This window comes from Dromaius novaehollandiae, chromosome 5, assembly GCF_036370855.1.
Source record: "Dromaius novaehollandiae isolate bDroNov1 chromosome 5, bDroNov1.hap1, whole genome shotgun sequence".
NCBI classification, from domain to species: domain Eukaryota; kingdom Metazoa; phylum Chordata; class Aves; order Casuariiformes; family Dromaiidae; genus Dromaius; species Dromaius novaehollandiae.
The window spans coordinates 76,094,139-76,118,909 of NC_088102.1; positions in this window are offsets into that span (position 1 = coordinate 76,094,139).

A 24,771-nucleotide genomic window follows, 5' to 3' on the forward strand; every position below is an offset into this window, starting at 1 on the left:
TGCTGGCCGTCTGGCTGGGGATTCCTGTTGGGAGCTCCCTTCTGCCTCAGTGCCTGGGGCGGCAGGACTGGGCGCATGCTTTCTCTTGGTGCTTGTGAGGTCGCTCGTGTGTCAGCGCCTGCTAGGGCCGGCCTGGCCATGTGCTTACTCTTTGGGCTCGCAGTGTCTCCTTAGCCTCAGGGCCTGAGAGAGCAGCGCTGGGGACAGAGCTGCTGTTCGTGCTTGTGCGGGCACTGGAGTCTCCTTGTGTGCTAGAGCCCTGTTAGGCCCATGGCTCTTGGTGTGGCTTTTGAGCTCAGCTGCGCCCCACTGCCTCATTGGCCAGTGCTGCTCACCTGGCTACTCTTTGTGCTCTTGAGAAGGTTGGTGTGGCAGAGCCGGAGAGCCAAGTGCTGGTCCTGGGGCTGCTCTTTGGGTAGGTGAGGTCACTGGTGCCTCAGTGCCTGATGGGCTGAGCTGAGCTGACTAAGCTCAAAAGCAAAAGCAGCAGCCATAGTCCTTACGGTGGTCTAGCACACCAGGAGACGCGAGTGCCTTCCCAAGCACAAAGAGCAGCTCTGTCTCCAGCAGCGGCCTCTCAGGCGCTGAGGCACAAGAGCCATTAGGAGCCCAAAGAGCAAGCACATGGCCAGGGCTGCCCTAGCAGACACTAGGACACAAGGGCCCTCACACGCACAAAGAGAAGCCATGCGCCTAGCCCTGCCTTATCGGCACTGAGGCAGAAGTGGGCTCCCAACTGGAATCCCCAGGCAGATGAGCAGCACTGGCCTAGCAGGCACTGAGGCACAAGTGACCTCCCTGCCACCTGAGCAGCACGGGCCTTGCAGGCACTGTGCGAGAGGAGACCTGAATGCCAGAAAGAGCAAACCTATGCTCAGCTCAGCTTCGTCAGGCACTGAGGCACAAGTGAGCTGGCAAGCCCAAAGAGAAAGCATGCTCCGCTTGCCAGGCAGCTCTTCTCAGTTTCCCTGAGGTCACTAGTGCCTGATGCCCTAAAAGGCCGGTGCTGCTGCCAGGGCTGCCCATGTGGCTGTGAGGTCACTTGTTGCTCAGTGCCTGATGGGCCAGTGCTGGCCGTCTGGCTGGGCATTCCTCTTGGGAGCTCCCTTCTGCCTCAGTGCCTGGTGAGGCAGGACTGGGCGCATGCTTTCTCTTGGTGCTTGTGAGGTCACTCGTGTGTCAGCACCTGCTAGGGCCGGCCTGGCAATATGCTTGCTCTTTGGGCTCGCAGTGTCTGCTTAGCCTCAGGGCCTGAGAGAGAGCAGCGCTGGGGACAGAGCTGCTGTTTGTGCTTGTGCGGGCACTTGAGTCTCCTTGTGTGCTAGAGCCCTGTCAGGCCCATGGCTCTTGGTGTGGCTTTTGAGCTCAGCTGCGCCCCACTGCCTCATTGGCCAGTGCTGCTCACCTGGCTACTCTTTGTGCTCTTGAGAACGTTGGTGTGGCAGAGCCGGAGAGCCAAGTGCTGGTCCTGGGGCTGCTCTTTGGGTAGGTGAGGTCACTGGTGCCTCAGTGCCTGATGGGCTGAGCTGACTAAGCTCAAAAGCAAAAGCAGCAGCCATAGTCCTTACGGTGGTCTAGCACACCAGGAGACACGAGTGCCTTCCCAAGCACAAAGAGCAGCTCTGTCTCCAGCAGCGGCCTCTCAGGCGCTGAGGCACAAGAGCCATTAGGAGCCCAAAGAGCAAGCACATGGCCAGGGCTGCCCTAGCAGACACTAGGACACAAGGGCACTCACACGCACAAAGAGAAGCCATGCGCCTAGCCCTGCCTTATCGGCACTGAGGCAGAAGTGGGCTCCCAACTGGAATCCCCAGCCAGATGACCAGCACGGGCCTAGCAGGCACTGAGGCACCAGTGACCTCCCTGCCACCTGAGCAGCACGGGCCTTGCAGGCACTGTGCGAGAGGAGACCTGAATGCCAGAAAGAGCAAACCTATGCTCAGCTCAGCTTCGTCAGGCACTGAGGCACAAGTGAGCTGGCAAGCTCAAAGAGAAAGCATGCTCCGCTTGCCAGGCAGCTCCTCTCAGTTTCCCTGAGGTCACTAGTGCCTGATGCCCTAAAAGGCCGGTGCTGCTGCCAGGGCTGCCCATGTGGCTGTGAGCTCACTTGTTGCTCAGTGCCTGCTAGGCCAGTGCTGGCCGTCTGGCTGGGCATTCCTGTTGGGAGCTCCCTTCTGCCTCAGTGCCTGGGGCGGCAGGACTGGGCGCATGCTTTCTCTTGGTGCTTGTGAGGTCGCTCGTGTGTCAGCGCCTGCTAGGGCCGGCCTGGCCATGTGCTTACTCTTTGGGCTCGCAGTGTCTCCTTAGCCTCAGGGCCTGAGAGAGCAGCGCTGGGGACAGAGCTGCTGTTCGTGCTTGTGCAGGCACTGGAGTCTCCTTGTGTGCTAGAGCCCTGTTAGGCCCATGGCTCTTGGTTTGGCTTTTGAACTCAGCTGCGCCCCACTGCCTCATTGGCCAGTGCTGCTCACCTGGCTACTCTTTGTGCTCTTGAGAAGGTTGGTGTGGCAGAGCCGGAGAGCCAAGTGCTGGTCCTGGGGCTGCTCTTTGGGTAGGTGAGGTCACTGGTGCCTCAGTGCCTGATGGGCTGAGCTGACTAAGCTCAAAAGCAAAAGCAGCAGCCATAGTCCTTACGGTGGTCTAGCACACCAGGAGACGCGAGTGCCTTCCCAAGCACAAAGAGCAGCTCTGTCTCCAGCAGCGGCCTCTCAGGCGCTGAGGCACAAGAGCCATTAGGAGCCCAAAGAGCAAGCACATGGCCAGGGCTGCCCTAGCAGACACTAGGACACAAGGGCCCTCACACGCACAAAGAGAAGCCATGCGCCTAGCCCTGCCTTATCGGCACTGAGGCAGAAGTGGGCTCCCAACTGGAATCCCCAGGCAGATGAGCAGCACTGGCCTAGCAGGCACTGAGGCACAAGTGACCTCCCTGCCACCTGAGCAGCACGGGCCTTGCAGGCACTGTGCGAGAGGAGACCTGCATGCCAGAAAGAGCAAACCTATGCTCAGCTCACCTTCAGCAGGCACTGAGGCACAAGTGAGCTGGCAAGCACAAAGAGAAAGCATGCTCCGCTTGCCAGGCAGCTCTCTTCAGTTTCCCTGAGGTCACTAGTGCCTGATGCCCTAAAAGGCCGGTGCTGCTGCCAGGGCTGCCCATGTGGCTGTGAGCTCACTTGTTGCTCAGTGCCTGCTAGGCCAGTGCTGGCCGTCTGGCTGGCGATTCCTCTTGGGAGCTCCCTTCTGCCTCAGTGTCTGGGGCAGCAGGACTGGGCGCATGCTTTCTCTTGATGCTTGTGCGGTCACTCGTGTGTCAGCGCCTGCTAGGGCCGGCCTGGCCATGTGCTTGCTCTTTGGGCTCGCAGTGTCTGCTTAGCCTCAGGGCCTGAGAGAGAGCAGCGCTGGGGACAGAGCTGCTGTTTGTGCTTGTGCGGGCACTGGAGTCTCCTTGTGTGCTAGAGCCCTGTTAGGCCCATGGCTCTTGGTTTGGCTTTTGAGCTCAGCTGCGCCCCACTGCCTCATTGGCCAGTGCCTGGCTACTCCTTGTGCTCTTGAGAAGGTTGGTGTGGCAGAGCCGGAGAGCCAAGTGCTGGTCCTGGGGCTGCTCTTTGGGTAGGTGAGGTCACTGGTGCCTCAGTGCCTGATGGGCTGAGCTGACTAAGCTCAAAAGCAAAAGCAGCAGCCATAGTCCTTACGGTGGTCTAGCACACCAGGAGACACGAGTGCCTTCCCAAGCACAAAGAGCAGCTCTGTCTCCAGCAGCGGCCTCTCAGGCACTGAGGCACAAGAGCCATTAGGAGCCCAAAGAGCAAGCACATGGCCAGGGCTGCCCTAGCAGACACTAGGACACAAGGGCCCTCACACGCACAAAGAGAAGCCATGCGCCTAGCCCTGCCTTATCGGCACTGAGGCAGAAGTGGGCTCCCAACTGGAATCCCCAGCCAGATGAGCAGCACTGGCCTAGCAGGCACTGAGGCACCAGTGACCTCCCTGCCACCTGAGCAGCACGGGCCTTGCAGGCACTGTGCGAGAGGAGACCTGAATGCCAGAAAGAGCAAACCTATGCTCAGCTCAGCTTCGTCAGGCACTGAGGCACAAGTGAGCTGCCAAGCACAAAGAGAAAGCATGCTCCGCTTGCCAGGCAGCTCTTCTCAGTTTCCCTGAGGTCACTAGTTCCATATGCCCTAAAAGGCCGGTGCTGCTGCCAGGGCTGCCCATGTGGCTGTGAGGTCACTTGTTGCTCAGTGCCTGATGGGCCAGTGCTGGCCGTCTGGCTGGGCATTCCTGTTGGGAGCTCCCTTCTGCCTCAGTGCCTGGGGCGGCAGGACTGGGCGCATGCTTTCTCTTGGTGCTTGTGAGGTCACTCGTGTGTCAGCACCTGCTAGGGCCGGCCTGGCAATATGCTTGCTCTTTGGGCTCGCAGTGTCTGCTTAGCCTCAGGGCCTGAGAGAGAGCAGCGCTGGGGACAGAGCTGCTGTTTGTGCTTGTGCGGGCACTTGAGTCTCCTTGTGTGCTAGAGCCCTGTTAGGCCCATGGCTCTTGGTTTGGCTTTTGAGCTCAGCTGCGCCCCACTGCCTCATTGGCCAGTGCTGATCACCTGGCTACTCCTTGTGCTCTTGAGAACATTGGTGTGGCAGAGCCCGAGAGCCAAGTGCTGGTCATGGGGCTGCTCTTTGGGTAGGTGAGGTCACTGGTGCCTCAGTGCCTGATGGGCTGAGCTGACTAAGCTCAAAAGCAAAAGCAGCAGCCATAGTCCTTACGGTGGTCTAGCACACCAGGAGACGCGAGTGCCTTCCCAAGCACAAAGAGCAGCTCTGTCTCCAGCAGCGGCCTCTCAGGCGCTGAGGCACAAGAGCCATTAGGAGCCCAAAGAGCAAGCACATGGCCAGGGCTGCCCTAGCAGACACTAGGACACAAGGGCCCTCACATGCACAAAGAGAAGCCATGCGCCTAGCCCTGCCTTATCGGCACTGAGGCAGAAGTGGGCTCCCAACTGGAATCCCCAGCCAGATGACCAGCACGGGCCTAGCAGGCACTGAGGCACAAGTGACCTCCCTGCCACCTGAGCAGCACGGGCCTTGCAGGCACTGTGCGAGAGGAGACCTGCATGCCAGAAAGAGCAAACCTATGCTCAGCTCAGCTTCGTCAGGCACTGAGGCACAAGTGAGCTGGCAAGCCCAAAGAGAAAGCATGCTCCGCTTGCCAGGCAGCTCCTCTCAGTTTCCCTGAGGTCACTAGTGCCTGATGCCCTAAAAGGCCGGTGCTGCTGCCAGGGCTGCCCATGTGGCTGTGAGGTCACTTGTTGCTCAGTGCCTGATGGGCCAGTGCTGGCCGTCTGGCTGGCGATTCCTCTTGGGAGTTCCCTTCTGCCTCAGTGCCTGGTGAGGCAGGACTGGGCGCATGCTTTCTCTTGGTGCTTGTGAGGTCGCTCGTGTGTCAGCGCCTGCTAGGGCCGGCCTGGCCATGTGCTTGCTCTTTGGGCTCGCAGTGTCTGCTTAGCCTCAGGGCCTGAGAGAGAGCAGCGCTGGGGACAGAGCTGCTGTTTGTGCTTGTGCGGGCACTGGAGTCTCCTTGTCTGCTAGAGCCCTGTTAGGCCCATGGCTCTTGGTGTGGTTTTTGAGCTCCGCTGCGCCCCACTGCCTCATTGGCCAGTGCTGCTCACCTGGCTACTCTTTGTGCTCTTGAGAACGTTGGTGTGGCAGAGCCGGAGAGCCAAGTGCTGGTCATGGGGCTGCTTTTTGGGTAGGTGAGGTCACTGGTGCCTCAGTGCCTGATGGGCTGAGCTGAGCTGACTAAGCTCAAAAGCAAAAGCAGCAGCCATAGTCCTTACGGTGGTCTAGCACACCAGGAGACACGAGTGCCTTCCCAAGCACAAAGAGCAGCTCTGTCTCCAGCAGCGGCCTCTCAGGCGCTGAGGCACAAGAGCCATTAGGAGCCCAAAGAGCAAGCACATGGCCAGGGCTGCCCTAGCAGACACTAGGACACAAGGGCCCTCACACGCACAAAGAGAAGCCATGCGCCTAGCCCTGCCTTATCGGCACTGAGGCAGAAGTGGGCTCCCAACTGGATCCCCAGGCAGATGAGCAGCACTGGCCTAGCAGGCACTGAGGCACAAGTGACCTCCCTGCCACCTGAGCAGCACGGGCCTTGCAGGCACTGTGCGAGAGGAGACCTGCATGCCAGAAAGAGCAAACCTATGCTCAGCTCAGCTTCGTCAGGCACTGAGGCACAAGTGAGCTGGCAAGCCCAAAGAGAAAGCATGCTCCGCTTGCCAGGCAGCTCTTCTCAGTTTCCCTGAGGTCACTAGTGCCTGATGCCCTAAAAGGCCGGTGCTGCTGCCAGGGCTGCCCATGTGGCTGTGAGCTCACTTGTTCCTCAGTGCCTGATAGGCCAGTGCTGGCCGTCTGGCTGGCGATTCCTCTTGGGAGCTCCCTTCTGCCTCAGTGCCTGGGGCGGCAGGACTGGGCGCATGCTTTCTCTTGGTGCTTGTGAGGTCGCTCGTGTGTCAGCGCCTGCTAGGGCCGGCCTGGCCATGTGCTTGCTCTTTGGGCTCGCAGTGTCTCCTTAGCCTCAGGGCCTGAGAGAGCAGCGCTGGGGACAGAGCTGCTGTTTGTGCTTGTGCGGGCACTGGAGTCTCCTTGTGTGCTAGAGCCCTGTTAGGCCCATGGCTCTTGGTTTGGCTTTTGAGCTCAGCTGCGCCCCACTGCCTCATTGGCCAGTGCTGCTCACCTGGCTACTCTTTGTGCTCTTGAGAAGGTTGGTGTGGCAGAGGCGGAGAGCCAAGTGCTGGTCCTGGGGCTGCTCTTTGGGTAGGTGAGGTCACTGGTGCCTCAGTGCCTGATGGGCTGAGCTGAGCTGACTGAGCTCAAAAGCAAAAGCAGCAGCCATAGTCCTTACGGTGGTCTAGCACACCAGGAGACACGAGTGCCTTCCCAAGCACAAACAGCAGCTCTGTCTCCAGCAGCGGCCTCTCAGGCGCTGAGGCACAAGAGCCATTAGGAGCCCAAAGAGCAAGCACATGGCCAGGGCTGCCCTAGCAGACACTAGGACACAAGGGCCCTCACACGCACAAAGAGAAGCCATGCGCCTAGCCCTGCCTTATCGGCACTGAGGCAGAAGTGGGCTCCCAACTGGATCCCCAGCCAGATGAGCAGCACTGGCCTAGCAGGCACTGAGGCACAAGTGACCTCCCTGCCACCTGAGCAGCACGGGCCTTGCAGGCACTGTGCGAGAGGAGACCTGAATGCCAGAAAGAGCAAACCTATGCTCAGCTCAGCTTCGTCAGGCACTGAGGCACAAGTGACCTGGCAAGCCCAAAGAGAAAGCATGCTCCGCTTGCCAGGCAGCTCTTCTCAGTTTCCCTGAGGTCACTAGTGCCTGATGCCCTAAAAGGCCGGTGCTGCTGCCAGGGCTGCCCATGTGGCTGTGAGCTCACTTGTTGCTCAGTGCCTGATGGGCCAGTGCTGGCCGTCTGGCTGGCGATTCCTGTTGGGAGCTCCCTTCTGCCTCAGTGCCTGGGGCGGCAGGACTGGGCGCATGCTTTCTCTTGGTGCTTGTGCGGTCACTCGTGTGTCAGCGCCTGCTAGGGCCGGCCTGGCCATGTGCTTGCTCTTTGGGCTCGCAGTGTCTGCTTAGCCTCAGGGCCTGAGAGAGAGCAGCGCTGGGGACAGAGCTGCTGTTTGTGCTTGTGCAGGCACTTGAGTCTCCTTGTGTGCTAGAGCCCTGTTAGGCCCATGGCTCTTGGTTTGGCTTTTGAGCTCAGCTGCGCCCCACTGCCTCATTGGCCAGTGCCTGGCTACTCCTTGTGCTCTTGAGAACATTGGTGTGGCAGAGCCGGAGAGCCAAGTGCTGGTCCTGGGGCTGCTCTTTGGGTAGGTGAGGTCACTGGTGCCTCAGTGCCTGATGGGCTGAGCTGACTAAGCTCAAAAGCAAAAGCAGCAGCCATAGTCCTTACGGTGGTCTAGCACACCAGGAGACACGAGTGCCCTCACAAGCACAAACAGCAGCTCTGTCTCCAGCAGCGGCCTCTCAGGCGCTGAGGCACAAGAGCCATTAGGAGCCCAAAGAGCAAGCACATGGCCAGGGCTGCCCTAGCAGACACTAGGACACAAGGGCCCTCACACGCACAAAGAGCAGCCATGCGCCTAGCCCTGCCTTATCGGCACTGAGGCAGAAGTGGGCTCCCAAATGGAATCCCCAGCCAGATGAGCAGCACTGGCCTAGCAGGCACTGAGGCACCAGTGACCTCCCTGCCACCTGAGCAGCACGGGCCTTGCAGGCACTGTGCGAGAGGAGACCTGAATGCCAGAAAGAGCAAACCTATGCTCAGCTTCGTCAGGCACTGAGGCACAAGTGAGCTGGCAAGCCCAAAGCGAAAGCATGCTCCGCTTGCCAGGCAGCTCTTCTCAGTTTCCCTGAGGTCACTAGTGCCTGATGCCCTAAAAGGCTGGTGCTGCTGCCAGGGCTGCCCATGTGGCTGTGAGGTCACTTGTTGCTCAGTGCCTGATGGGCCAGTGCTGGCCGTCTGGCTGGCGATTCCTCTTGGGAGCTCCCTTCTGCCTCAGTGCCTGGGGCGGCAGGACTGGGCGCATGCTTTCTCTTGGTGCTTGTGAGGTCGCTCGTGTGTCAGCGCCTGCTAGGGCCGGCCTGGCCATGTGCTTGCTCTTTGGGCTCGCAGTGTCTCCTTAGCCTCAGGGCCTGAGAGAGCAGCGCTGGGGACAGAGCTGCTGTTTGTGCTTGTGCGGGCACTGGAGTCTCCTTGTGTGCTAGAGCCCTGTTAGGCCCATGGCTCTTGGTTTGGCTTTTGAGCTCAGCTGCGCCCCACTGCCTCATTGGCCAGTGCTGCTCACCTGGCTACTCTTTGTGCTCTTGAGAAGGTTGGTGTGGCAGAGCCGGAGAGCCAAGTGCTGGTCCTGGGGCTGCTCTTTGGGTAGGTGAGGTCACTGGTGCCTCAGTGCCTGATGGGCTGAGCTGAGCTGACTGAGCTCAAAAGCAAAAGCAGCAGCCATAGTCCTTACGGTGGTCTAGCACACCAGGAGACACGAGTGCCTTCCCAAGCACAAAGAGCAGCTCTGTCTCCAGCAGCGGCCTCTCAGGCGCTGAGGCACAAGAGCCATTAGGAGGCCAAAGAGCAAGCACATGGCCAGGGCTGCCCTAGCAGACACTAGGACACAAGGGCCCTCACACGCACAAAGAGCAGCCATGCGCCTAGCCCTGCCTTATCGGCACTGAGGCAGAAGTGGGCTCCCAACTGGAATCCCCAGCCAGATGAGCAGCACTGGCCTAGCAGGCACTGAGGCACAAGTGACCTCCCTGCCACCTGAGCAGCACGGGCCTTGCAGGCACTGTGGGAGAGGAGACCTGAATGCCAGAAAGAGCAAACTTATGCTCAGCTTCGTCAGGCACTGAGGCACAAGTGACCTGGCAAGCCCAAAGAGAAAGCATGCTCCGCTTGCCAGGCAGCTCTTCTCAGTTTCCCTGAGGTCACTAGTGCCTGATGCCCTAAAAGGCCGGTGCTGCTGCCAGGGCTGCCCATGTGGCTGTGAGGTCACTTGTTCCTCAGTGCCTGATGGGCCAGTGCTGGCTGTCTGGCTGGCGATTCCTCTTGGGAGCTCCCTTCTGCCTCAGTGCCTGGGGCGGCAGGACTGGGCGCATGCTTTCTCTTGGTGCTTGTGAGGTCGCTCGTGTGTCAGCACCTGCTAGGGCCGGCCTGGCAGTATGCTTGCTCTTTGGGCTCGCAGTGTCTGCTTAGCCTCAGGGCCTGAGAGAGAGCAGCGCTGGGGACAGAGCTGCTGTTTGTGCTTGTGCGGGCACTGGAGTCTCCTTGTGTGCTAGAGCCCTGTTAGGCCCATGGCTCTTGGTTTGGCTTTTGAGCTCAGCTGCGCCCCACTGCCTCATTGGCCAGTGCTGCTCACCTGGCTACTCCTTGTGCTCTTGAGAACATTGGTGTGGCAGAGCCGGAGAGCCTAGTGCTGGTCATGGGGCTGCTCTTTGGGTAGGTGAGGTCACTGGTGCCTCAGTGCCTGATGGGCTGAGCTGACTAAGCTCAAAAGCAAAAGCAGCAGCCATAGTCCTTACGGTGGTCTAGCACACCAGGAGACACGAGTGCCTTCCCAAGCACAAACAGCAGCTCTGTCTCCAGCAGCGGCCTCTCAGGCGCTGAGGCACAAGAGCCATTAGGAGCCCAAAGAGCAAGCACATGGCCAGGGCTGCCCTAGCAGACACTAGGACACAAGGGCCCTCACACGCACAAAGAGAAGCCATGCGCCTAGCCCTGCCTTATCGGCACTGAGGCAGAAGTGGGCTCCCAACTGGAATCCCCAGCCAGATGACCAGCACGGGCCTAGCAGGCACTGAGGCACAAGTGACCTCCCTGCCACCTGAGCAGCACGGGCCTTGCAGGCACTGTGCGAGAGGAGACCTGAATGCCAGAAAGAGCAAACCTATGCTCAGCTCAGCTTCGTCAGGCACTGAGGCACAAGTGAGCTGGCAAGCCCAAAGAGAAAGCATGCTCCGCTTGCCAGGCAGCTCTTCTCAGTTTCCCTGAGGTCACTAGTGCCTGATGCCCTAAAAGGCCGGTGCTGCTGCCAGGGCTGCCCATGTGGCTGTGAGCTCACTTGTTGCTCAGTGCCTGATGGGCCAGTGCTGGCCGTCTGGCTGGCGATTCCTGTTGGGAGCTCCCTTCTGCCTCAGTGCCTGGTGCGGCAGGACTGGGCGCATGCTTTCTCTTGGTGCTTGTGCGGTCACTCGTGTGTCAGCGCCTGCTAGGGCCGGCCTGGCCATGTGCTTGCTCTTTGGGCTCGCAGTGTCTGCTTAGCCTGAGGGCCTGAGAGAGAGCAGCGCTGGGGACAGAGCTGCTGTTTGTGCTTGTGCAGGCACTTGAGTCTCCTTGTGTGCTAGAGCCCTGTTAGGCCCATGGCTCTTGGTTTGGCTTTTGAGCTCAGCTGCGCCCCACTGCCTCATTGGCCAGTGCCTGGCTACTCCTTGTGCTCTTGAGAACATTGGTGTGGCAGAGCCGGAGAGCCAAGTGCTGGTCCTGGGGCTGCTCTTTGGGTAGGTGAGGTCACTGGTGCCTCAGTGCCTGATGGGCTGAGCTGACTAAGCTCAAAAGCAAAAGCAGCAGCCATAGTCCTTACGGTGGTCTAGCACACCAGGAGACACGAGTGCCCTCACAAGCACAAACAGCAGCTCTGTCTCCAGCAGCGGCCTCTCAGGCGCTGAGGCACAAGAGCCATTAGGAGCCCAAAGAGCAAGCACATGGCCAGGGCTGCCCTAGCAGACACTAGGACACAAGGGCCCTCACACGCACAAAGAGCAGCCATGCGCCTAGCCCTGCCTTATCGGCACTGAGGCAGAAGTGGGCTCCCAACTGGAATCCCCAGCCAGATGAGCAGCACTGGCCTAGCAGGCACTGAGGCACCAGTGACCTCCCTGCCACCTGAGCAGCACGGGCCTTGCAGGCACTGTGCGAGAGGAGACCTGAATGCCAGAAAGAGCAAACCTATGCTCAGCTTCATCAGGCACTGAGGCACAAGTGAGCTGGCAAGCACAAAGAGAAAGCATGCTCCGCTTGCCAGGCAGCTCTTCTCAGTTTCCCTGAGGTCACTAGTGCCTGATGCCCTAAAAGGCCGGTGCTGCTGCCAGGGCTGCCCATGTGGCTGTGAGCTCACTTGTTCCTCAGTGCCTGATGGGCCAGTGCTGGCCGTCTGGCTGGCGATTCCTCTTGGGAGCTCCCTTCTGCCTCAGTGCCTGGGGCGGCAGGACTGGGCGCATGCTTTCTCTTGGTGCTTGTGAGGTCGCTCGTGTGTCAGCACCTGCTAGGGCCGGCCTGGCAGTATGCTTGCTCTTTGGGCTCGCAGTGTCTGCTTAGCCTCAGGGCCTGAGAGAGAGCAGCGCTGGGGACAGAGCTGCTGTTTGTGCTTGTGCGGGCACTGGAGTCTCCTTGTGTGCTAGAGCCCTGTTAGGCCCATGGCTCTTGGTTTGGCTTTTGAGCTCAGCTGTGCCCCACTGCCTCATTGGCCAGTGCCTGGCTACTCCTTGTGCTCTTGAGAACATTGGTGTGGCAGAGCCGGAGAGCCAAGTGCTGGTCCTGGGGCTGCTCTTTGGGTAGGTGAGGTCACTGGTGCCTCAGTGCCTGATGGGCTGAGCTGAGCTGACTGAGCTCAAAAGCAAAAGCAGCAGCCATAGTCCTTACGGTGGTCTAGCACACCAGGAGACGCGAGTGCCTTCCCAAGCACAAAGAGCAGCTCTGTCTCCAGCAGCGGCCTCTCAGGCGCTGAGGCACAAGAGCCATTAGGAGCCCAAAGAGCAAGCACATGGCCAGGGCTGCCCTAGCAGACACTAGGACACAAGGGCCCTCACACGCACAAAGAGAAGCCATGCGCCTAGCCCTGCCTTATCGGCACTGAGGCAGAAGTGGGCTCCCAACTGGAATCCCCAGGCAGATGAGCAGCACGGGCCTAGCAGGCACTGAGGCACAAGTGACCTCCCTGCCACCTGAGCAGCACGGGCCTTGCAGGCACTGTGCGAGAGGAGACCTGCATGCCAGAAAGAGCAAACCTATGCTCAGCTCAGCTTCGTCAGGCACTGAGGCACAAGTGAGCTGGCAAGCACAAAGAGAAAGCATGCTCCGCTTGCCAGGCAGCTCCTCTCAGTTTCCCTGAGGTCACTAGTTCCATATGCCCTAAAAGGCCGGTGCTGCTGCCAGGGCTGCCCATGTGGCTGTGAGGTCACTTGTTGCTCAGTGCCTGATGGGCCAGTGCTGGCCGTCTGGCTGGCGATTCCTCTTGGGAGCTCCCTTCTGCCTCAGTGCCTGGGGCGGCAGGACTGGGCGCATGCTTTCTCTTGGTGCTTGTGAGGTCGCTCGTGTGTCAGCACCTGCTAGGGCCGGCCTGGCAATATGCTTGCTCTTTGGGCTCGCAGTGTCTGCTTAGCCTCAGGGCCTGAGAGAGAGCAGCGCTGGGGACAGAGCTGCTGTTTGTGCTTGTGCGGGCACTTGAGTCTCCTTGTGTGCTAGAGCCCTGTTAGGCCCATGGCTCTTGGTTTGGCTTTTGAGCTCAGCTGCGCCCCACTGCCTCATTGGCCAGTGCCTGGCTACTCCTTGTGCTCTTGAGAACATTGGTGTGGCAGAGCCGGAGAGCCAAGTGCTGGTCCTGGGGCTGCTCTTTGGGTAGGTGAGGTCACTGGTGCCTCAGTGCCTGATGGGCTGAGCTGACTGAGCTCAAAAGCAAAAGCAGCAGCCATAGTCCTTACGGTGGTCTAGCACACCAGGAGACACGAGTGCCCTCACAAGCACAAACAGCAGCTCTGTCTCCAGCAGCGGCCTCTCAGGCGCTGAGGCACAAGAGCCATTAGGAGCCCAAAGAGCAAGCACATGGCCAGGGCTGCCCTAGCAGACACTAGGACACAAGGGCCCTCACACGCACAAAGAGCAGCCATGCGCCTAGCCCTGCCTTATCGGCACTGAGGCAGAAGTGGGCTCCCAACTGGAATCCCCAGCCAGATGAGCAGCACTGGCCTAGCAGGCACTGAGGCACAAGTGACCTCCCTGCCACCTGAGCAGCACGGGCCTTGCAGGCACTGTGCGAGAGGAGACCTGAATGCCAGAAAGAGCAAACCTATGCTCAGCTTCGTCAGGCACTGAGGCACAAGTGAGCTGGCAAGCCCAAAGAGAAAGCATGCTCCGCTTGCCAGGCAGCTCTTCTCAGTTTCCCTGAGGTCACTAGTGCCTGATGCCCTAAAAGGCCGGTGCTGCTGCCAGGGCTGCCCATGTGGCTGTGAGCTCACTTGTTGCTCAGTGCCTGATAGACCAGGGCTGGCCGTCTGGCTGGCGATTCCTCTTGGGAGCTCCCTTCTGCCTCAGTGCCTGGGGCGGCAGGACTGGGCGCATGCTTTCTCTTGGTGCTTGTGAGGTCGCTCGTGTGTCAGCGCCTGCTAGGGCCGGCCTGGCCATGTGCTTGCTCTTTGGGCTCGCAGTGTCTCCTTAGCCTCAGGGCCTGAGAGAGAGCAGCGCTGGGGACAGAGCTGCTGTTTGTGCTTGTGCGGGCACTTGAGTCTCCTTGTGTGCTAGAGCCTTGTTAGGCCCATGGCTCTTGGTTTGGCTTTTGAGCTCAGCTGCGCCCCACTGCCTCATTGGCCAGTGCTGCTCACCTGGCTACTCCTTGTGCTCTTGAGAACATTGGTGTGGCAGAGCCGGAGAGTCAAGTGCTGGTCATGGGGCTGCTCTTTGGGTAGGTGAGGTCACTGGTGCCTCAGTGCCTGATGGGCTGAGCTGACTAAGCTCAAAAGCAAAAGCAGCAGCCATAGTCCTTACGGTGGTCTAGCACACCAGGAGACACGAGTGCCTTCCCAAGCACAAAGAGCAGCTCTGTCTCCAGCAGCGGCCTCTCAGGCGCTGAGGCACAAGAGCCATTAGGAGCCCAAAGAGCAAGCACATGGCCAGGGCTGCCCTAGCAGACACTAGGACACAAGGGCCCTCACACGCACAAAGAGAAGCCATGCGCCTAGCCCTGCCTTATCGGCACTGAGGCAGAAGTGGGCTCCCAACTGGAATCCCCAGCCAGATGACCAGCACGGGCCTAGCAGGCACTGAGGCACCAGTGACCTCCCTGCCACCTGAGCAGCACGGGCCTTGCAGGCACTGTGCGAGAGGAGACCTGCATGCCAGAAAGAGCAAACCTATGCTCAGCTCAGCTTCGTCAGGCACTGAGGCACAAGTGAGCTGGCAAGCCCAAAGAGAAAGCATGCTCCGCTTGCCAGGCAGCTCCTCTCAGTTTCCCTGAGGTCACTAGTTCCATATGCCCTAAAAGGCCGGTGCTGCTGCCAGGGCTGCCCATGTGGCTGTGAGGTCACTTGTTCCTCAGTGCCTGATCGGCCAGTGCTGGCCGTCTGGCTGGGCATTCCTCTTGGGAGCTCCCTTCTGCCTCAGTGCCTGGGGCGGCAGGACTGGGCGCATGCTTTCTCTTGGTGCTTGTGAGGTCGCTCGTGTGTCAGCACCTGCTAGGGCCGGCCTGGCAGTATGCTTGCTCTTTGGGCTCGCAGTGTCTGCTTAGCCTCAGGGCCTGAGAGAGAGCAGCGCTGGGGACAGAGCTGCTGTTTGTGCTTGTGCGGGCACTTGAGTCTCCTTGTGTGCTAGAGCCCTGTCAGGCCCATGGCTCTTGGTTTGGCTTTTGAGCTCAGCTGCGCCCCACTGCCTCATTGGCCAGTGCTGCTCACCTGGCTACTCTTTGTGCTCTTGAGAAGGTTGGTGTGGCAGAGCCGGAGAGCCAAGTGCTGGTCCTGGGGCTGCTCTTTGGGTAGGTGAGGTCACTGGTGCCTCAGTGCCTGATGGGCTGAGCTGACTAAGCTCAAAAGCAAAAGCAGCAGCCATAGTCCTTACGGTGGTCTAGCACACCAGGAGACACGAGTGCCTTCCCAAGCACAAAGAGCAGCTCTGTCTCCAGCAGCGGCCTCTCAGGCGCTGAGGCACAAGAGCCATTAGGAGCCCAAAGAGCAAGCACATGGCCAGGGCTGCCCTAGCAGACACTAGGACACAAGGGCCCTCACACGCACAAAGAGAAGCCATGCGCCTAGCCCTGCCTTATCGGCACTGAGGCAGAAGTGGGCTCCCAACTGGAATCCCCAGCCAGATGACCAGCACGGGCCTAGCAGGCACTGAGGCACAAGTGACCTCCCTGCCACCTGAGCAGCACGGGCCTTGCAGGCACTGTGCGAGAGGAGACCTGAATGCCAGAAAGAGCAAACCTATGCTCAGCTCAGCTTCGTCAGGCACTGAGGCACAAGTGAGCTGGCAAGCCCAAAGAGAAAACATGCTCCGCTTGCCAGGCAGCTCCTCTCAGTTTCCCTGAGGTCACTAGTTCCATATGCCCTAAAAGGCCGGTGCTGCTGCCAGGGCTGCCCATGTGGCTGTGAGGTCACTTGTTGCTCAGTGCCTGCTAGGCCAGTGCTGGCCGTCTGGCTGGCGATTCCTCTTGGGAGCTCCCTTCTGCCTCAGTGCCTGGTGAGGCAGGACTGGGTGCATGCTTTCTCTTGGTGCTTGTGCGGTCGCTCGTGTGTCAGCGCCTGCTAGGGCCGGCCTGGCCATGTGCTTGCTCTTTGGGCTCGCAGTGTCTGCTTAGCCTCAGGGCCTGAGAGAGCAGCGCTGGGGACAGAGCTGCTGTTTGTGCTTGTGCGGGCACTTGAGTCTCCTTGTGTGCTAGAGCCTTGCTAGGCCCATGGCTCTTGGTTTGGCTTTTGAGCTCAGCTGCGCCCCACTGCCTCATTGGCCAGTGCTGCTCACCTGGCTACTCCTTGTGCTCTTGAGAACATTGGTGTGGCAGAGGCGGAGAGCCAAGTGCTGGTCATGGGGCTGCTCTTTGGGTAGGTGAGGTCACTGGTGCCTCAGTGCCTGATGGGCTGAGCTGACTAAGCTCAAAAGCAAAAGCAGCAGCCATAGTCCTTACGGTGGTCTAGCACACCAGGAGACACGAGTGCCTTCCCAAGCACAAAGAGCAGCTCTGTCTCCAGCAGCGGCCTCTCAGGCGCTGAGGCACAAGAGCCATTAGGAGCCCAAAGAGCAAGCACATGGCCAGGGCTGCCCTAGCAGACACTAGGACACAAGGGCCCTCACACGCACAAAGAGAAGCCATGCGCCTAGCCCTGCCTTATCGGCACTGAGGCAGAAGTGGGCTCCCAACTGGAATCCCCAGGCAGATGAGCAGCACGGGCCTAGCAGGCACTGAGGCACAAGTGACCTCCCTGCCACCTGAGCAGCACGGGCCTTGCAGGCACTGTGCGAGAGGAGACCTGCATGCCAGAAAGAGCAAACCTATGCTCAGCTCAGCTTCCGCAGGCACTGAGGCACAAGTGAGCTGGCAAGCCCAAAGAGAAAGCATGCTCCGCTTGCCAGGCAGCTCTTCTCAGTTTCCCTGAGGTCACTAGTGCCTGATGCCCTAAAAGGCCGGTGCTGCTGCCAGGGCTGCCCATGTGGCTGTGAGCTCACTTGTTGCTCAGTGCCTGCTAGGCCAGTGCTGGCCGTCTGGCTGGCGATTCCTCTTGGGAGCTCCCTTCTGCCTCAGTGCCTGGTGCGGCAGGACTGGGCGCATGCTTTCTCTTGGTGCTTGTGCGGTCACTCGTGTGTCAGCGCCTGCTAGGGCCGGCCTGGCCATGTGCTTGCTCTTTGGGCTCGCAGTGTCTCCTTAGCCTCAGGGCCTGAGAGAGAGCAGCGCTGGGGACAGAGCTGCTGTTTGTGCTTGTGCGGGCACTTGAGTCTCCTTGTGTGCTAGAGCCCTGTTAGGCCCATGGCTCTTGGTGTGGCTTTTGAGCTCAGCTGCGCCCACTGCCTCATTGGCCAGTGCCTGGCTACTCCTTGTGCTCTTGAGAACGTTGGTGTGGCAGAGCCGGAGAGCCAAGTGCTGGTCCTGGGGCTGCTCTTTGGGTAGGTGAGGTCACTGGTGCCTCAGTGCCTGATGGGCTGAGCTGACTAAGCTCAAAAGCAAAAGCAGCAGCCATAGTCCTTACGGTGGTCTAGCACACCAGGAGACACGAGTGCCCTCACAAGCACAAAGAGCAGCTCTGTCTCCAGCAGCGGCCTCTCAGGCGCTGAGGCACAAGAGCCATTAGGAGCCCAAAGAGCAAGCACATGGCCAGGGCTGCCCTAGCAGACACTAGGACACAAGGGCCCTCACACGCACAAAGAGAAGCCATGCGCCTAGCCCTGCCTTATCGGCACTGAGGCAGAAGTGGGCTCCCAACTGGAATCCCCAGGCAGATGAGCAGCACTGGCCTAGCAGGCACTGAGACACAAGTGACCTCCCTGCCACCTGAGCAGCACGGGCCTTGCAGGCACTGTGCGAGAGGAGACCTGAATGCCAGAAAGAGCAAACCTATGCTCAGCTCAGCTTCGTCAGGCACTGAGGCACAAGTGAGCTGGCAAGCCCAAAGAGAAAGCATGCTCCGCTTGCCAGGCAGCTCCTCTCAGTTTCCCTGAGGTCACTAGTTCCATATGCCCTAAAAGGCCGGTGCTGCTGCCAGGGCTGCCCATGTGGCTGTGAGGTCACTTGTTCCTCAGTGCCTGATCGGCCAGTGCTGGCCGTCTGGCTGGGCATTCCTCTTGGGAGCTCCCTTCTGCCTCAGTGCCTGGTGAGGCAGGACTGGGTGCATGCTTTCTCTTGGTGCTTGTGCGGTCACTCGTGTGTCAGCGCCTGCTAGGGCCGGCCTGGCCATGTGCTTGCTCTTTGGGCTCGCAGTGTCTGCTTAGCCTCAGGGCCTGAGAGAGAGCAGCGCTGGGGACAGAGCTGCTGTTTGTGCTTGTGCGGGCACTGGAGTCTCCTTGTGTGCTAGAGCCCTGTTAGGCCCATGGCTCTTGGTTTGGCTTTTGAGCTCAGCTGCGCCCCACTGCCTCATTGGCCAGTGCTGCTCACCTGGCTACTCCTTGTGCTCTTGAGAACATTGGTGTGGCAGAGCCGGAGAGCCAAGTGCTGGTCCTGGGGCTGCTCTTTGGGTAGGTGAGGTCACTGGTGCCTCAGTGCCTGATGGGCTGAGCTGACTAAGCTCAAAAGCAAAAGCAGCAGCCATAGTCCTTACGCTGGTCTAGCACACCAGGAGACACGAGTGCCTTCCCAAGCACAAAGAGCAGCTCTGTCTCCAGCAGCGGCCTCTCAGGCGCTGAGGCACAAGAGCCATTAGGAGCCCAAAGAGCAAGCACATGGCCAGGGCTGCCCTAGCAGACACTAGGACACAAGGGCCCTCACACGCACAAAGAGCAGCCATGCGCCTAGCCCTGCCTTATCGGCACTGAGGCAGAAGTGGGCTCCCAACTGGAATCCCCAGGCAGATGAGCAGCACGGGCCTAGCAGGCACTGAGGCACAAGTGACCTCCCTGCCACCTGAGCAGCACGGGCCTTGCAGGCACTGTGCGAGAGGAGACCTGAATGCCAGAAAGAGCAAACCTATGCTCAGCTTCGTCAGGCACTGAGGCACAAGTGAGCTGGCAAGCCCAAAGAGAAAGCATGCTCCGCTTGCCAGGCAGCTCTTCTCAGTTTCCCTGAGGTCACTAGTGCCTGATGCCCTAAAAGGCCGGTGCTGCTGCCAGGGCTGCCCATGTGGCTGTGAGGTCACTTGTTGCTCAGTGCCTGATGGGCCAGTGCTGGCCGTCTGGCTGGCGATTCCTCTTGGGAGCTCCCTTCTGCCTCAGTGCCTGGGGCGGCAGGACTGGGCGCATGCTTTCTCTTGGTGCTTGTGAGGTCGCTCGTGTGTCAGCGCCTGCTAGGGCCGGCCTGGCCATGTGCTTGCTCTTTGGGCTCGCAGTGTCTGCTTAGCCTCAGGGCCTGAGAGAGAGCAGCGCTGGGGACAGAGCTGCTGTTTGTGCTTGTGGGGGCACTGGAGTCTCCTTGTGTGCTAGAGCCCTGTTAGGCCCATGGCTCTTGGTGTGGTTTTTGAGCTCAGCTGTGCCCCACTGCCTCATTGGACAGTGCCTGGCTACTCCTTGTGTTCTTGAGAACGTTGGTGTGGCAGAGGCGGAGAGCCAAGTGCTGGTCCTGGGGCTGCTCTTTGGGTAGGTGAGGTCACTGGTGCCTCAGTGCCTGATGGGCTGAGCTGACTAAGCTCAAAAGCAAAAGCAGCAGCCATAGTCCTTACGGTGGTCTAGCACACCAGGAGACACGAGTGCCTTCCCAAGCACAAAGAGCAGCTCTGTCTCCAGCAGCGGCCTCTCAGGCGCTGAGGCACAAGAGCCATTAGGAGCCCAAAGAGCAAGCACATGGCCAGGGCTGCCCTAGCAGACACTAGGACACAAGGGCCCTCACACGCACAAAGAGCAGCCATGCGCCTAGCCCTGCCTTATCGGCACTGAGGCAGAAGTGGGCTCCCAACTGGAATCCCCAGGCAGATGAGCAGCACGGGCCTAGCAGGCACTGAGGCACAAGTGACCTCCCTGCCACCTGAGCAGCACGGGCCTTGCAGGCACTGTGCGAGAGGAGACCTGCATGCCAGAAAGAGCAAACCTATGCTCAGCTCAGCTTCGCCAGGCACTGAGGCACAAGTGAGCTGGCAAGCCCAAAGAGAAAGCATGCTCCGCTTGCCAGGCAGCTCTTCTCAGTTTCCCTGAGGTCACTAGTGCCTGATGCCCTAAAAGGCCGGTGTTGCTGCCAGGGCTGCCCATGTGGCTGTGAGGTCACTTGTTGCTCAGTGCCTGATGGGCCAGTGCTGGCCGTCTGGCTGGGCATTCCTCTTGGGAGCTCCCTTCTGCCTCAGTGCCTGGGGCGGCAGGACTGGGCGCATGCTTTCTCTTGGTGCTTGTGAGGTCGCTCGTGTGTCAGCACCTGCTAGGGCCGGCCTGGCCATGTGCTTGCTCTTTGGGCTCGCAGTGTCTGCTTAGCCTCAGGGCCTGAGAGAGAGCAGCGCTGGGGACAGAGCTGCTGTTTGTGCTTGTGCGGGCACTTGAGTCTCCTTGTGTGCTAGAGCCTTGCTAGGCCCATGGCTCTTGGTTTGGCTTTTGAGCTCAGCTGCGCCCCACTGCCTCATTGGCCAGTGCTGCTCACCTGGCTACTCCTTGTGCTCTTGAGAACATTGGTGTGGCAGAGCCGGAGAGCCAAGTGCTGGTCCTGGGGCTGCTCTTTGGGTAGGTGAGGTCACTGGTGCCTCAGTGCCTGATGGGCTGAGCTGACTAAGCTCAAAAGCAAAAGCAGCAGCCATAGTCCTTACGGTGGTCTAGCACACCAGGAGACACGAGTGCCTTCCCAAGCACAAAGAGCAGCTCTGTCTCCAGCAGCGGCCTCTCAGGCGCTGAGGCACAAGAGCCATTAGGAGCCCAAAGAGCAAGCACATGGCCAGGGCTGCCCTAGCAGACACTAGGACACAAGGGCCCTCACACGCACAAAGAGAAGCCATGCGCCTAGCCCTGCCTTATCGGCACTGAGGCAGAAGTGGGCTCCCAACTGGAATCCCCAGGCAGATGAGCAGCACGGGCCTAGCAGGCACTGAGGCACAAGTGACCTCCCTGCCACCTGAGCAGCACGGGCCTTGCAGGCACTGTGCGAGAGGAGACCTGCATGCCAGAAAGAGCAAACCTATGCTCAGCTCAGCTTCGCCAGGCACTGAGGCACAAGTGAGCTGGCAAGCCCAAAGAGAAAGCATGCTCCGCTTGCCAGGCAGCTCTTCTCAGTTTCCCTGAGGTCACTAGTGCCTGATGCCCTAAAAGGCCGGTGCTGCTGCCAGGGCTGCCCATGTGGCTGTGAGGTCACTTGTTGCTCAGTGCCTGCTAGGCCAGTGCTGGCCGTCTGGCTGGCGATTCCTCTTGGGAGCTCCCTTCTGCCTCAGTGCCTGGGGCGGCAGGACTGGGCGCATGCTTTCTCTTGGTGCTTGTGCGGTCACTCGTGTGTCAGCGCCTGCTAGGGCCGGCCTGGCCATGTGCTTGCTCTTTGGGCTCGCAGTGTCTCCTTAGCCTCAGGGCCTGAGAGAGAGCAGCGCTGGGGACAGAGCTGCTGTTTGTGCTTGTGCGGGCACTTGAGTCTCCTTGTGTGCTAGAGCCCTGTTAGGCCCATGGCTCTTGGTTTGGCTTTTGAGCTCAGCTGCGCCCCACTGCCTCATTGGCCAGTGCCTGGCTACTCCTTGTGCTCTTGAGAAGGTTGGTGTGGCAGAGCCGGAGAGCCAAGTGCTGGTCCTGGGGCTGCTCTTTGGGTAGGTGAGGTCACTGGTGCCTCAGTGCCTGATGGGCTGAGCTGACTAAGCTCAAAAGCAAAAGCAGCAGCCATAGTCCTTACGGTGGTCTAGCACACCAGGAGACACGAGTGCCTTCCCAAGCACAAAGAGCAGCTCTGTCTCCAGCAGCGGCCTCTCAGGCGCTGAGGCACAAGAGCCATTAGGAGCCCAAAGAGCAAGCACATGGCCAGGGCTGCCCTAGCAGACACTAGGACACAAGGGCCCTCACACGCACAAAGAGAAGCCATGCGCCTAGCCCTGCCTTATCGGCACTGAGGCAGAAGTGGGCTCCCAACTGGAATCCCCAGCCAGATGAGCAGCACTGGCCTAGCAGGCACTGAGGCACAAGTGACCTCCCTGCCACCTGAGCAGCACGGGCCTTGCAGGCACTGTGCGAGAGGAGACCTGAATGCCAGAAAGAGCAAACCTATGCTCAGCTCAGCTTCGTCAGGCACTGAGGCACAAGTGAGCTGGCAAGCCCAAAGAGAAAGCATGCTCCGCTTGCCAGGCAGCTCCTCTCAGTTTCCCTGAGGTCACTAGTTCCATATGCCCTAAAAGGCCGGTGCTGCTGCCAGGGCTGCCCATGTGGCTGTGAGCTCACTTGTTCCTCAGTGCCTGATCGGCCAGTGCTGGCTGTCTGGCTGGGCATTCCTCTTGGGAGCTCCCTTCTGCCTCAGTGCCTGGTGAGGCAGGACTGGGCGCATGCTTTCTCTTGGTGCTTGTGCGGTCGCTCGTGTGTCAGCGCCTGCTAGGGCCGGCCTGGCCATGTGCTTGCTCTTTGGGCTCGCAGTGTCTGCTTAGCCTCAGGGCCTGAGAGAGAGCAGCGCTGGGGACAGAGCTGCTGTTTGTGCTTGTGCGGGCACTTGAGTCTCCTTGTGTGCTAGAGCCCTGTTAGGCCCATGGCTCTTGGTTTGGCTTTTGAGCTCAGCTGCGCCCCACTGCCTCATTGGCCAGTGCTGCTCACCTGGCTACTCCTTGTGCTCTTGAGAACATTGGTGTGGCAGAGCCGGAGAGCCAAGTGCTGGTCCTGGGGCTGCTCTTTGGGTAGGTGAGGTCACTGGTGCCTCAGTGCCTGATGGGCTGAGCTGAGCTGACTAAGCGCAAAAGCAAAAGCAGCAGCCATAGTCCTTACGGTGGTCTAGCACACCAGGAGACGCGAGTGCCTTCCCAAGCACAAAGAGCAGCTCTGTCTCCAGCAGCGGCCTCTCAGGCGCTGAGGCACAAGAGCCATTAGGAGCCCAAAGAGCAAGCACATGGCCAGGGCTGCCCTAGCAGACACTAGGACACAAGGGCCCTCACACGCACAAAGAGAAGCCATGCGCCTGCCTTATCGGCACTGAGGCAGAAGTGGGCTCCCAACTGGAATCCCCAGGCAGATGAGCAACACTGGCCTAGCAGGCACTGAGGCACAAGTGACCTCCCTGCCACCTGAGCAGCACGGGCCTTGCAGGCACTGTGCGAGAGGAGACCTGCATGCCAGAAAGAGCAAACCTATGCTCAGCTCAGCTTCCGCAGGCACTGAGGCACAAGTGAGCTGGCAAGCACAAAGAGAAAGCATGCTCCGCTTGCCAGGCAGCTCTTCTCAGTTTCCCTGAGGTCACTAGTGCCTGATGCCCTAAAAGGCCGGTGCTGCTGCCAGGGCTGCCCATGTGGCTGTGAGCTCACTTGTTGCTCAGTGCCTGCTAGGCCAGTGCTGGCCGTCTGGCTGGCGATTCCTGTTGGGAGCTCCCTTCTGCCTCAGTGCCTGGTGAGGCAGGACTGGGCGCATGCTTTCTCTTGATGCTTGTGCGGTCACTCGTGTGTCAGCGCCTGCTAGGGCCGGCCTGGCCATGTGCTTGCTCTTTGGGCTTGCAGTGTCTGCTTAGCCTCAGGGCCTGAGAGAGAGCAGCGCTGGGGACAGAGCTGCTGTTTGTGCTTGTGGGGGCACTGGAGTCTCCTTGTGTGCTAGAGCCCTGTTAGGCCCATGGCTCTTGGTTTGGCTTTTGAGCTCAGCTGCGCCCCACTGCCTCATTGGCCAGTGCTGCTCCCCTGGCTACTCTTTGTGCTCTTGAGAACATTGGTGTGGCAGAGCCGGAGAGCCAAGTGCTGGTCATGGGGCTGCTCTTTGGGTAGGTGAGGTCACTGGTGCCTCAGTGCCTGATGGGCTGAGCTGAGCTGACTGAGCTCAAAAGCAAAAGCAGCAGCCATAGTCCTTACGGTGGTCTAGCACACCAGGAGACACGAGTGCCTTCCCAAGCACAAAGAGCAGCTCTGTCTCCAGCAGCGGCCTCTCAGGCGCTGAGGCACAAGAGCCATTAGGAGCCCAAAGAGCAAGCACATGGCCAGGGCTGCCCTAGCAGACACTAGGACACAAGGGCCCTCACACGCACAAAGAGAAGCCATGCGCCTGCCTTATCGGCACTGAGGCAGAAGTGGGCTCCCAACTGGAATCCCCAGGCAGATGAGCAACACTGGCCTAGCAGGCACTGAGGCACAAGTGACCTCCCTGCCACCTGAGCAGCACGGGCCTTGCAGGCACTGTGCGAGAGGAGACCTGCATGCCAGAAAGAGCAAACCTATGCTCAGCTCAGCTTCCGCAGGCACTGAGGCACAAGTGAGCTGGCAAGCTCAAAGAGAAAGCATGCTCCGCTTGCCAGGCAGCTCTTCTCAGTTTCCCTGAGGTCACTAGTGCCTGATGCCCTAAAAGGCCGGTGCTGCTGCCAGGGCTGCCCATGTGGCTGTGAGCTCACTTGTTGCTCAGTGCCTGCTAGGCCAGTGCTGGCCGTCTGGCTGGCGATTCCTGTTGGGAGCTCCCTTCTGCCTCAGTGCCTGGTGAGGCAGGACTGGGCGCATGCTTTCTCTTGATGCTTGTGCGGTCACTCGTGTGTCAGCGCCTGCTAGGGCCGGCCTGGCCATGTGCTTGCTCTTTGGGCTCGCAGTGTCTGCTTAGCCTCAGGGCCTGAGAGAGAGCAGCGCTGGGGACAGAGCTGCTGTTTGTGCTTGTGGGGGCACTGGAGTCTCCTTGTGTGCTAGAGCCCTGTTAGGCCCATGGCTCTTGGTTTGGCTTTTGAGCTCAGCTGCGCCCCACTGCCTCATTGGCCAGTGCTGCTCCCCTGGCTACTC